We start from the raw sequence: 11,138 nt of genomic DNA, 5'->3' as shown, positions 1-11,138 counted from the left end.
TATACCCACAAGACGATGTACATGCTTCTTCTTGTTGAAAAATAAAACACTATAAACCATGGATGGGTAACATTTATATCAAACTATTGAAAACTAATTTACCGCTCAGCCTTATATCGATATGCGTGCACGACTCACTAGATTGTGTCGCTTTCAAAACTGTTCCATTGTTTAAATTTTTCCCGTTAATCAGGTAAAAAGGAATCAATGCTTGCTTCCCTATATGTCGGCCGACATTGTAAAAGAAAGGAGAAAAAAGAGAGAGAAAAAACAAGAAATCGGCACACTTAAAAGAATCCCAAAGAACCGAAGTTGGCTTCCTTATGACGGCCAACTTCATAAAAAATATGCACACTTAAGAGAATACAAAGTCAGTTTCCAAGGCTGGCTTGCTTTGTAATAAAATAACCTTTGTATCTGGTATCCTGTCGGTAAGTTTAAGCAAGCAGTTTATTGCTCGCTGCCAGTTGTGTTTACTCATCACCCGGGCTTGTAATTGTTTGCCATGTGTAATCATAACTGATGTTTGCATGATACATATTATACGCATCAATAACTTGCTTTAATAATACTTTTGTAACCCATGCTAACGAAACGATTATCATTTGCACTCACAGTGAATGTATTTTAAAATAATGATTTTTATTTGCGAGATAGCGTCATCTAGTTAACCTGGATACAATACAATCTTGGTCATTTTGCACCTTATAACTTATCATGCGTGAATGACAGGTGCCTTTTAAGCAATTGGGTGATATTTTCGTCTCTTTTGCGAGTTTGTTATCTGACTTAGGTGATACACACTACAGTAAGGATGCACACGCCAGACGGTATCCGCTCCATATATCAAGTTCGTCGATATATTTTTTTCTTTATTTCGCATAATGAAAAAAGAAGGAATAAATGATAATGCAAGTTTTCGTTTTTTTTCATTTTAATTTCAGATAAGTGTTTATTTATCTATTTCATTGTACCGTGTAGAGGGTGGGTTGGGGTCACAAATTCAACAAGAATTACTTTCCTTTCTTATTTGTATGGAACAATGGAGCAAATATGATTGACGATGTTGACTAGTAATAAGCTTTCAGATTACGCACGCAAACGCTAAGATATCAACTTGAAAAATAAAAACAAACAATAAAATTAACTGGTAAGAGATTCATATTGCATTATCAAGCGTGTATTATTTGCAACAGTGTTACAACTTTACGCCTAAATTTGTTATAATATCTCATGTACACTACCCTTAGAAAAATGTATACGTATTCTGTAGAATATTACCTGTTAAGTAGTTTTGTTTTATAAATCAATATTTATAATTTGACCAGAAGACTTAAGTTGAGAATGTCGATGTGCCGATGCATATATCTTTTAGCATAAAAAATAAATGATTATAAATATTTTAATTAGAATGAGCAAGATGGCAGTTTGTGTTTTCTCTCATATATGTGTAATATACAGGGTACGATTTCTTTTAAAGAATATACAGATAGTTTACTCTGTTTAAATTTGTTCAATTTTTTTCCCCCTAAAACCTGTTCTATATTACAACCTTTCAAAATTTCAGAAATATTTTGTTCCACACACGCACACACACACACACACACACACACATATATATATATATATATATATATATATATATATATATATATATATATATATATATATATATATATATATATATATATAAATATATATATATATATATATATATATTATATCTCATGTACACTACCCTAAAAAATGTATACGTATTCTGCAGAATATTACCTGTTAAGTATTATTGTTTTATAAATCATTATATATATATATATATATATATATATATATATATATATATATATATATATATATATATATATATATATATATATATATATATATATATATATACACATATATATATATATATATATATATATATATATACACACAAAGTCATATACATATATATATATATATATATATATATATATATATATATATATATATATATATATATATATATATATATATATATATATATATATATATTACATAGTATCTACTTGTTGTTTGAAAAAAAAAGAACTTGTTCAAACTATTGTTGAGTTGGGCCGAATTGTCTTTCGAGTAAGGCCGAATTGTTTTTCAAGTTACGATGACTTGTCTTAATTTCGGCTGAATTGTCTTAGGCCGAATTGTTTTTGGGCCAAATTTACTATGATCTGGGATAAATGGTATAGCTTTCTCATCCTTCACCATATTCGATCTCACAGCTTCAATCCACTTTTTTTTCTGGTAAACAGGTTCTTTGGGAAAAAGAAAGAACCCTTTTGTCCCATCATCACTCTTTTAGTTACATAGATATGCAACACAGTGCACCATATTTACTGTACAAAAGCACGGTCGCAAAGATATATCACATAGACATTTACGTGGGAATATTAAACAATTGAAGGGCTAGGCTGGATAGAAGGGATAAACGAACGTCACATACGTTTTTGGCACGCGGAAACTACCGATTGTTTACGACAGGGTGTCCAAACTTTTTGCAAAGAGGGCCAGATTTGATAAAGTGAATATGCCCGGGGGCCAATAGTTCCGTCTGATGTTTTTTGGTCCACAAAAGGTACATGCAAATATACGCTGTTATAGAACAAAAAATAAATTTAAAAAAACAAATAAACAATAAATAAATAAAACAATTTTCATTGCCACAATTATCTTTATTTTTCAAATGGCAATGTAACTAATATAAGCCACTCAGACAGACATGAACAACTCTGAAAACACAATTCTGCCTTTCATTCATATCTGGAGAATCAGATAACATTGAATTGTATGTAATACCTTAAAATTCCATGAGTTAGATAAATATCTTTGCCTCATGGTAATTTTAAACAGGAGTTATAACTAATGCAAAGTATTCTGTTATCATTAAAGTTTAAAGCAAGTGAATTTTGCTTTTGTCTTTTAAAAGATTTTTCAGAAAATAATAGTTTGTGCCACATATACATCACATCAACAGTTATAACCAAATCTTATTTCAAGAGTTTAATAAAATAAGTGCCACAAGTCCAAGTGCATAAGTGTGCATCAGTCGCCATGGCAGAAATGAGCGGAGAAGGGTTCGCGTGCTAGCTGGCCACAAATATGACCAAAATTGCGGGCCGTATGAAATCTCACCGCGGGCCGTGATTGGCTCGCGGGCCGGACTTTGGACACCCCTGGTTTACGGTGATTGCTGAATAATTGTTTAAATTAAAAAAGCAGATTTTTCAGTCTAATCAAATATGTTTATGGTGTGCATACATAACAAATGTGTTTTTATGACTATAATAATATCACACGTTTGTACAATATAGGTGACCAGTGACCTTTAAAGTGAAGTTTTAAAAGAAAAAAATTTAACGTAGAAAAGGTGAGATTTTTTTGTATCAAATGTATATCACTGCGCTTAAAACATTTATAGAAGTAGCTCAACAGTCCCTTTATCATTTTGTTTAATCAAGATCTCTACTCTTAGTGTGCATCCTAACACTAAACGTCGGCATCTAAAGATGACCCTCTGGACCTTGCTGTTTGTAATTTTCGTTTCTACTTCCAGAGTCCCGCAAATTTTCAGTTACTGCCCTCCAATAATCAGCAAAGTCCAATTTTCAGCTAAACTGTTGTCAACAGACAGAATTCAAGGTAATATAATTTTCTTTTACACTTGCTATGCCATCCTTGTTTTTGGTTGGTCTAGAAAGACTGATAGTAAGGATTTATTAGGACCAGTTTATTTTGTTACGGTCATATTATGTCATACGCCATTACAAAATTTAATGATACGTAAGGTGAGCAATGTAGTAAAATTTACACACTCTTCCGGTTAAGAGAGGATTACTACTTGCATTGCAGAGATACATCTTCTGACTTGGGAGTTCATACTTGTCTCAAGGAAAGAAAAAAGACAGTCAGAAAGAAAAAAAGAAAGAAAGGAATACTATTATGCTTTTGCAAAAACATTTCATGAAAGGTTCAAAACAAATATTATTCTATATTCCATGAAGTGCCAATGATGCAATACAGTTCAGTATTCTTCTGGTACAAATTGTGTTCGCATTTGTTTTAAAACATTTTATGTACAATGTTTTACAATATTTGTTCCAAGTAACCTTGTCACAACTCACGATATTTCTTCTCTGTCCATAAATTCGTCATGTTTGGAACAATCTGGTTTTCTCCACTTATTGACGTTATTATTGAAGTTGTAAAATGATATGAGATAAATATAAATATCAGCTTTAGCTGTCATTTTTAATTATAACTCTCTCAAAATTAATTTTGTCTATGAAAAAAAGGCGTTGGGGTTCTACATCCTCTTACAGAAAGACATGGACGTTAACAAAGAAAATAATAATAAAGTTAAAGTTAACAAAAGTGCGTTTTTGCCGTAATTGACAAAAAAAAACCCGATACTGTTTTCGAAAATATTGTATAGACCACTTAAAGTTCCTTCTTAGATTGAAAAAACCCACAGTATACATGACATTTCTTGCGCATAGCTGCCATACTATTTTCAAACAAAGTTCTGCCCTTACCGTGTCACGTAGCAATAAAAGACAGGACGAATACAGGAATTCTCTTGACAGTACTTGTTCTTATTCGCTTTTGTTCCACGTAGTTCCTGTTTCCCGATAGTATTATGTAGCTACTCTCCAAATAATTAGAAAACCCCGTCTCCCATAATCTTCGGTAACCCCACTCCAACTGGTCAGGAAACCCCACTCCCATAGTCTTCATTAACTCTCTCCAACTGGTCAGGAAACCCCACTCCCATAGTCTTCATTAACTCCCTCCAACTGGTCAGGAAACCCCACTCCCATTACTCATTACTAATTTGTTGGAGACGGACAGTAAGCAAGGTGATATCCTCTTCTTCTATAGTTTCATATTGAGCTGCCCAAAGTTGGTCCCTGTACACCAGTGATAAACCTTTTTCGCAGCCATCTGATGCCCTTATCAATATCTGGTCATACAGTGCCATACAATACAAAGGGTATAAAGGCAGGTTTATGTGCATGGTGCAGAGAATTGCACATATTTAATCCTCTTTTAGAATGTATGTCGATATTTTAAAATAACCTCTTTTTTCCTGTCGGTTGTGTGATGTGGGCATCCTATAATTTAAATGAACATTTCATCCCAGTGTTTGATACGTCTTTATAGTAATTACATGCAGTACAATGAATGTTTCTTATCTTCCGTTCCATTTCGGTATCTTTTACTGCATTGCTTGTGTTGACTTGATCTGTTACAGAGGTAAGCTGGTACTGTTGATACAGAGGAAAACTGTACAGCGCCTAAACTTCACAGTCGATTGATATTTGTAGATTCCACACAATTTCACCTTTTGTGTTTCTAGTTAATTTACCTTACTATGAGACTGTGTCAGTGCGTACATTGGATAAATTGAACGTACAGATAACTAGAGAAAAATCACAGTTTGAATGAGTCATACTCACAACGGGAATTTTTGGGGTGTGTCATACATCTAAATTTAGAAGTACATATACAGTAAGAAGCGCATTGCTGATATTTATAGCTACTCGATCGTTCGTGTGTATATTTTAAACCGTGACGAACAAGGACAGTATACATAATACATATGGGTACGTATGTACACAGATAGTGGTTCTTAATACCCCTTTAATGCTGGGAAAGCGAGGGGAAAATACATGAAAGGCGCAGAACAGCTTCAAAACATGGGTTTTCTTCATTTCAAATGAGAACAACTGTTAGCTTCAGTCTTTACTACGTGGTCGTACCTACCAGGTTATATTAAAATTGTGCGTTTGACCTATTGCAAGACCTGGTGTAGAGATATGCCATCTGTCAATGCTCATTCCGAAGGTTATAAAAGACAAAAGCGTTATCATTTCTAAAAATTAGCTTTTACAGTTTTTCAACTTTAAAGATTTGATATATTCTTCACCCCAAATCAAACACGTATTGGATATCAGGATTGTGTGCATTTCAGTGGACATAAAAAAAGAACGGTCTCAAGAGGCCATAATGTCCGCAGACACAAACGTGGTCGTCAAAAATACTTTCAAATATTAACAAAACATGATTTGAAGATTCAAAATATCACCGATTTGTCAAGTAATCATACTGCTGCTTATATTAATATCATCACCGATTAAATATAATAAATAAAACTCATGTAATAAATAAAGCAATTGTTAGTCTGCGGATATTGAGAAAATTCCGGCAACCAAAGCTTTCTTTGACGGTTGGTCAGTATCCATGCACTGATGGCAAGATGTTGAGTCAGCCAATAAACTTGTTAGTAAAGAACACGTAATTTGCGATCCTTAAGGTATCTTTGACTACTCTTTAACATTTTTGCGGGCAATTGGCTGACTGGAGCAAAATAAAAAAGCATTAAAAATTAAAGGCACTTTTCAACATTATAACAATTTCTTGTTTTTATTTCTTCCGTCCTACTTCTCTTTCGTTTTTTTCTTTTTCTTTCTTTCTTGCAGAACCAGTTGCAACACGATTGGTTTTTCCACACAAATCACTTTAAAGATTGAAATAATATTGAAGAAATTTATTTAAAGGAAATAATAAAAGAGATAACAATATGTAAAAAAGATGAATGAATTAATAAATACATTACTGAATTAAATAGTTCCTTTTTCTAACCAATCTTTAACATTAGTTCACGTCTTAAAAATAACGGATATATTTCATTTGTTGCATTTTTGCTCACATAAAGTATTGACCAAAAGAATCGTTAACGTCTGTGAATTATTATAATGTGCGCGACAGTTTCATTAATTTATTTACTTTAACAGTCAAGCAATTAATAAAATCAAAACGCTGCAGATTCAAGATAACGACTTCTAAACTATGAAAAGGTTATTTCCCCTTGTCGCTATTAATTTTGGTTTGCTTTTAGGACCCAATTTTCCAGCTACGGACATTTATTAATTTGCAGACAGAAAGGAACGCGGAATGAATTGCCCACTGAACTTAGACACAAAGACACAGTGATCACATTCAAGAGTGCTCTCAAAACTCACTTATTTCGACTGCAAGAACAAACTTAAAGACCTAACAATGTTTCCTACCTTAAATTTTCTCAGCATTGTTTTTTTAAAAATGTTTTCTAATTTCATAGTGTTTGTTTTTGTAATCATACCATTATATATTTTTTTTATCTTATATGTGTTGTCTAATGTTGTAAAGCGCTGAGAGCTTTTAAAGATTAGGCGCTATACAAAGTCCTCATTATTATTATTATTAGTATTACAGAGAACACTGAATGAGAAATATCAACTACAAAAGTTCCGTTTAGAAGACAGGACTTCATCATCTAAGAAGGCAGCTTTCAACGATTTTAAGAGGAGTGTCTAATGCAAACTCAGCGAGTTGCAAGACTCGTGGCTTGGCAACAATCCAGTCCTACAACTATATGACTAACATGAAGAACTTCTAAGATGCTTTGAAGTTTACAAAGCCGGAGACTCGCACATTTCACAGAAAACGAAGGAACTATTCCATTCAATGTTGACTCAATGAATTATACCCCAAGAGTACAATAATGCATACATTGCCCACATTTATAAGCAGTATGGCAACATAAAAACTTGCGACAACCATCTAGGCATCTTCTTGCTGTCAATAGCCGGCAAAATCCCGCTGACTCGCCTTGTGCATGGCACTGGTCACGAGCTCCTTGCTGAGAGTCAGTGTGGCTTTAGTAAAGGACGAAGGACCATATACATAGTGATTGCAGCTTGTCAACTTCAGGAAATTCCAGGAACAGAACTCCATCATGTACACGACATTTATCTTTCAATATGAGGAAACTAGAGGCAGAGACTACATGAGAGGAAGTGACTGTTCGTCATCTTCTGTTGCTGATTGTGTTTTCTGAATGCCAAATCTGAGACTGACAAGCAACACAATATGGACCATTTCTTTCCAAATGGTACAATTTTGGTCTCACAATTTGTGTCAAGACGGTAGAAGTGATGCACTAACCGGCACCAGGAAACCCCTGCCTACAGCCTACACTCACAGTACGAGACTAGACCTTCCTTGCAGTGGATACATTCACCTATCTCGGCATTACACTGTCAGGTGAAGTTTATATTGAAAGTGAAACAAATGCCAAAATTTCTAAAGCAATGGTAACCTTTGGCAGACTACACGTAAATGTGGCAAATTCCCGTGGGATAGGCAAAGATTAAAGTCTCAGATGACTTAAACGTTGACAAAAAGAAAGTATATTCATGGATAAAGGATACGAAATTAAATAGTTTTCAAGTTACCATACGGGGGGGGGGGGGCGGGGGAGCGCTTCCCCGGAGTGGATAATGGTAGCTATGAATCTATTCTCATCTTTATAAACTTTAAGGGTGTGGCTATAAACAATGTATCAATGTATAAGTTATAAACTATGGAACAGCGTATAAAGATCAGCATAAAACAGAATTTAATAACAAGTTTGAAAAGTTCCTTACCAATGGTATCGAGAGAAGAAACTAAACTACTTCAAACGACTAGTCGCGACTAGATGTGTACTTCACTCAAAGACACGGTTTATATGATAGTTTACTATCTTAGGCAATTCACCGTGTACCATCTTACCTCTTTTGGAAGACTATCCCTTTTCCTGCGAGTTCTAGATAAGGAAGAGTTTGAATATAGGAACTTGTTCAAGCGATCGGAGTGTAAAGGTAAAATCCATCACTCACTAAGCTGTATGCGGTTTCTTCTATACAGTTATCACAATAAAATAATTTTACCTCATTTTCTCACTTCACACACATGGAAAATACAGTCCACTGGAATTAATTTTTAAAGCAACTACAACTTCAATGAAGCTTTTTCAGCTAAAAAGAGAGACTGAAACAACAAGGCGACACAACCCCATTTAAACAGAGGATTTTAAATGTAGCAAGTACTAATAGAATACCTAAATATCATACTTCGATGTCGAGTTTAAACTATTTTCCTGTATAAATAGAGACGCGGTCATATGGCATGATGGAACCATATTATATGTGCAAATTTTTATGTAAGCCATCCTTTATTTTGGAATAGAATTAGTCTTTGTAATTGCTTTTAAAATACTAGTTTGAAATTTATTACTAATGAATAAACATTTTTGCCTGTAATCCTTTCTCGTTTGAGAAATCAGCCCTCCGTAATTTAGCCTAATACCTGACAATTTTCATCATCTCAAGAAAGTATAGATTCTCTCTGAAATTTGCTCGACTTTTAAGAATATCCTGTAAGCCTTTCCCACATTGAACACTAGATTTTTAAAAAACAATTCAGTAAAATGATGGATATCTTTTTGGTTTTCTCTTTAAGAGACTTTGGTATATCTGAAAGAGATACATTTCAGGACGGAGGATTACAGCCATGATGCACAAACACATTTTTGACACGTCTTCTGTTCAGACATGCACACTAAGTCAATTAACTTAGCAAAGTGATAAACGAGATGTTGTGTAGAGAAGAAAGAGTAAAAGTGCGTTAAATATTAATCTACCAATACAAGTTTTACTACGATTGTTCATTACCCGTAACTCATAGACGTCTTCAATCTGTTGATTACCATGCTACAAGGTTAAAATACCAGCAGGTCATCAGATAGTAATCATATTATTCAGGATGATTACCATGCTACAAGGTTAAAATACTAGCAGGTCATCATATAGTATTCATACCATTAAAAAGCCACTATGCAGACATCACAAATCAGTTTCTTTCCCAAAACATCACCTACTCAAAATAACCTTTACAAAACCTTTACAAAACTTCTAAATGATGCAGTATTTTGGTAATAAATTTAGTGTCCTACCAAGATAAAGTCGTCCTTTAATTGTTGGATAATTCTTCTGTTTCTCTTTCTGTCATGTTAGTTTGGAAAATAAGGATAATACCAAAAGTAATTATATCGGAAATTAAGAAAACATGAACATATTAAATTGTAAGCAGGAGTTTGAAATCCCGTAAATAGCGGGCATGCATTAGAAATTGTGTCAACGTAAATGCGATAAATACATTATTTTACATAGTCTCTATGTGTATTTTTCTTTTGAATCATCTTCAGAGAGAATAGTTTCATAACGCAAGTGTTCTCAGCATTCAATTCTCGTAATTTATAAAGATGCAGAAATAAGTTTGAAAAAGAAATAAACGTCCCAGACAAATGGCAGGTAATGACTTTCGTAACTCAATGTAATGCTGATACAACGGTTTTCTAACTTGATATTTATCACAGTTTAATAGAAGAACAACTTATACTGCAACCCATTTAAAATATGGACTCATATCAAGACCAAACTTTGCTAATATTATAAATGCAGTACCAATTTTAGTAAAATAACATTTATATTTATACTTATGATTGCAGATAAGAATGAATGCATTTTCAAAAACACATAAGATCTCAAATTGTTTCTCCTCGTACTCTAATACAAAGAGAATTTCGTGGAAGGAAAGGAAAGTTACATCGTAATGACGTGAAAGTGAGACAGAAAGTAATAGAAGCGATGACATAATGCTGAAACGTATCGTAATAGAAACAATAACATGAAAGTAAGACGTAACGTACTAGAAACAATAACATGAAAGTCAGACGTAACGTACTAGAAACAATAATATGAAAGTGAGACGTAACGTAATTGAAACAATAATATGAAAATGAGACGTAACGTAATTGAAACAATAATATGAAAATGAGACGTAACGTAATTGAAACAATAATATGAAAATGAGACGTAACGTAATAGAAACAATAACGTGAAAATGAAACGTAACGTAATAGAAACAATGACATGAAAATGAAACGTAACGTAATAGAAACAATGACATGAAAATGAAACGTAACGTAATAGAAACAATGACATGAAAATGAAACGTAACAATATAAACAATGACACGAAACTGAAACGTAACATGATAGAAACAATGACACGAAACTGAAACGTAACATGATAGAAACAATGACACGAAACTGAAACGTAACATGATAGAAACAATGACATGTAAATGAAACGTAACGTAATAGAAACAATGACATGTAAGAGATAAGTAACGTATTAGAAACAATGACATTAAAGTGACACCGTTTAGATATG

The sequence above is a fragment of the Sinohyriopsis cumingii genome, unplaced genomic scaffold (assembly GCF_028554795.1).
Source record: "Sinohyriopsis cumingii isolate HCF-2022 unplaced genomic scaffold, ASM2855479v2 utg000622l, whole genome shotgun sequence".
Lineage (NCBI taxonomy): Eukaryota > Metazoa > Mollusca > Bivalvia > Unionida > Unionidae > Sinohyriopsis > Sinohyriopsis cumingii.
Note: the sequence above shows the minus strand (reverse complement) of the source record.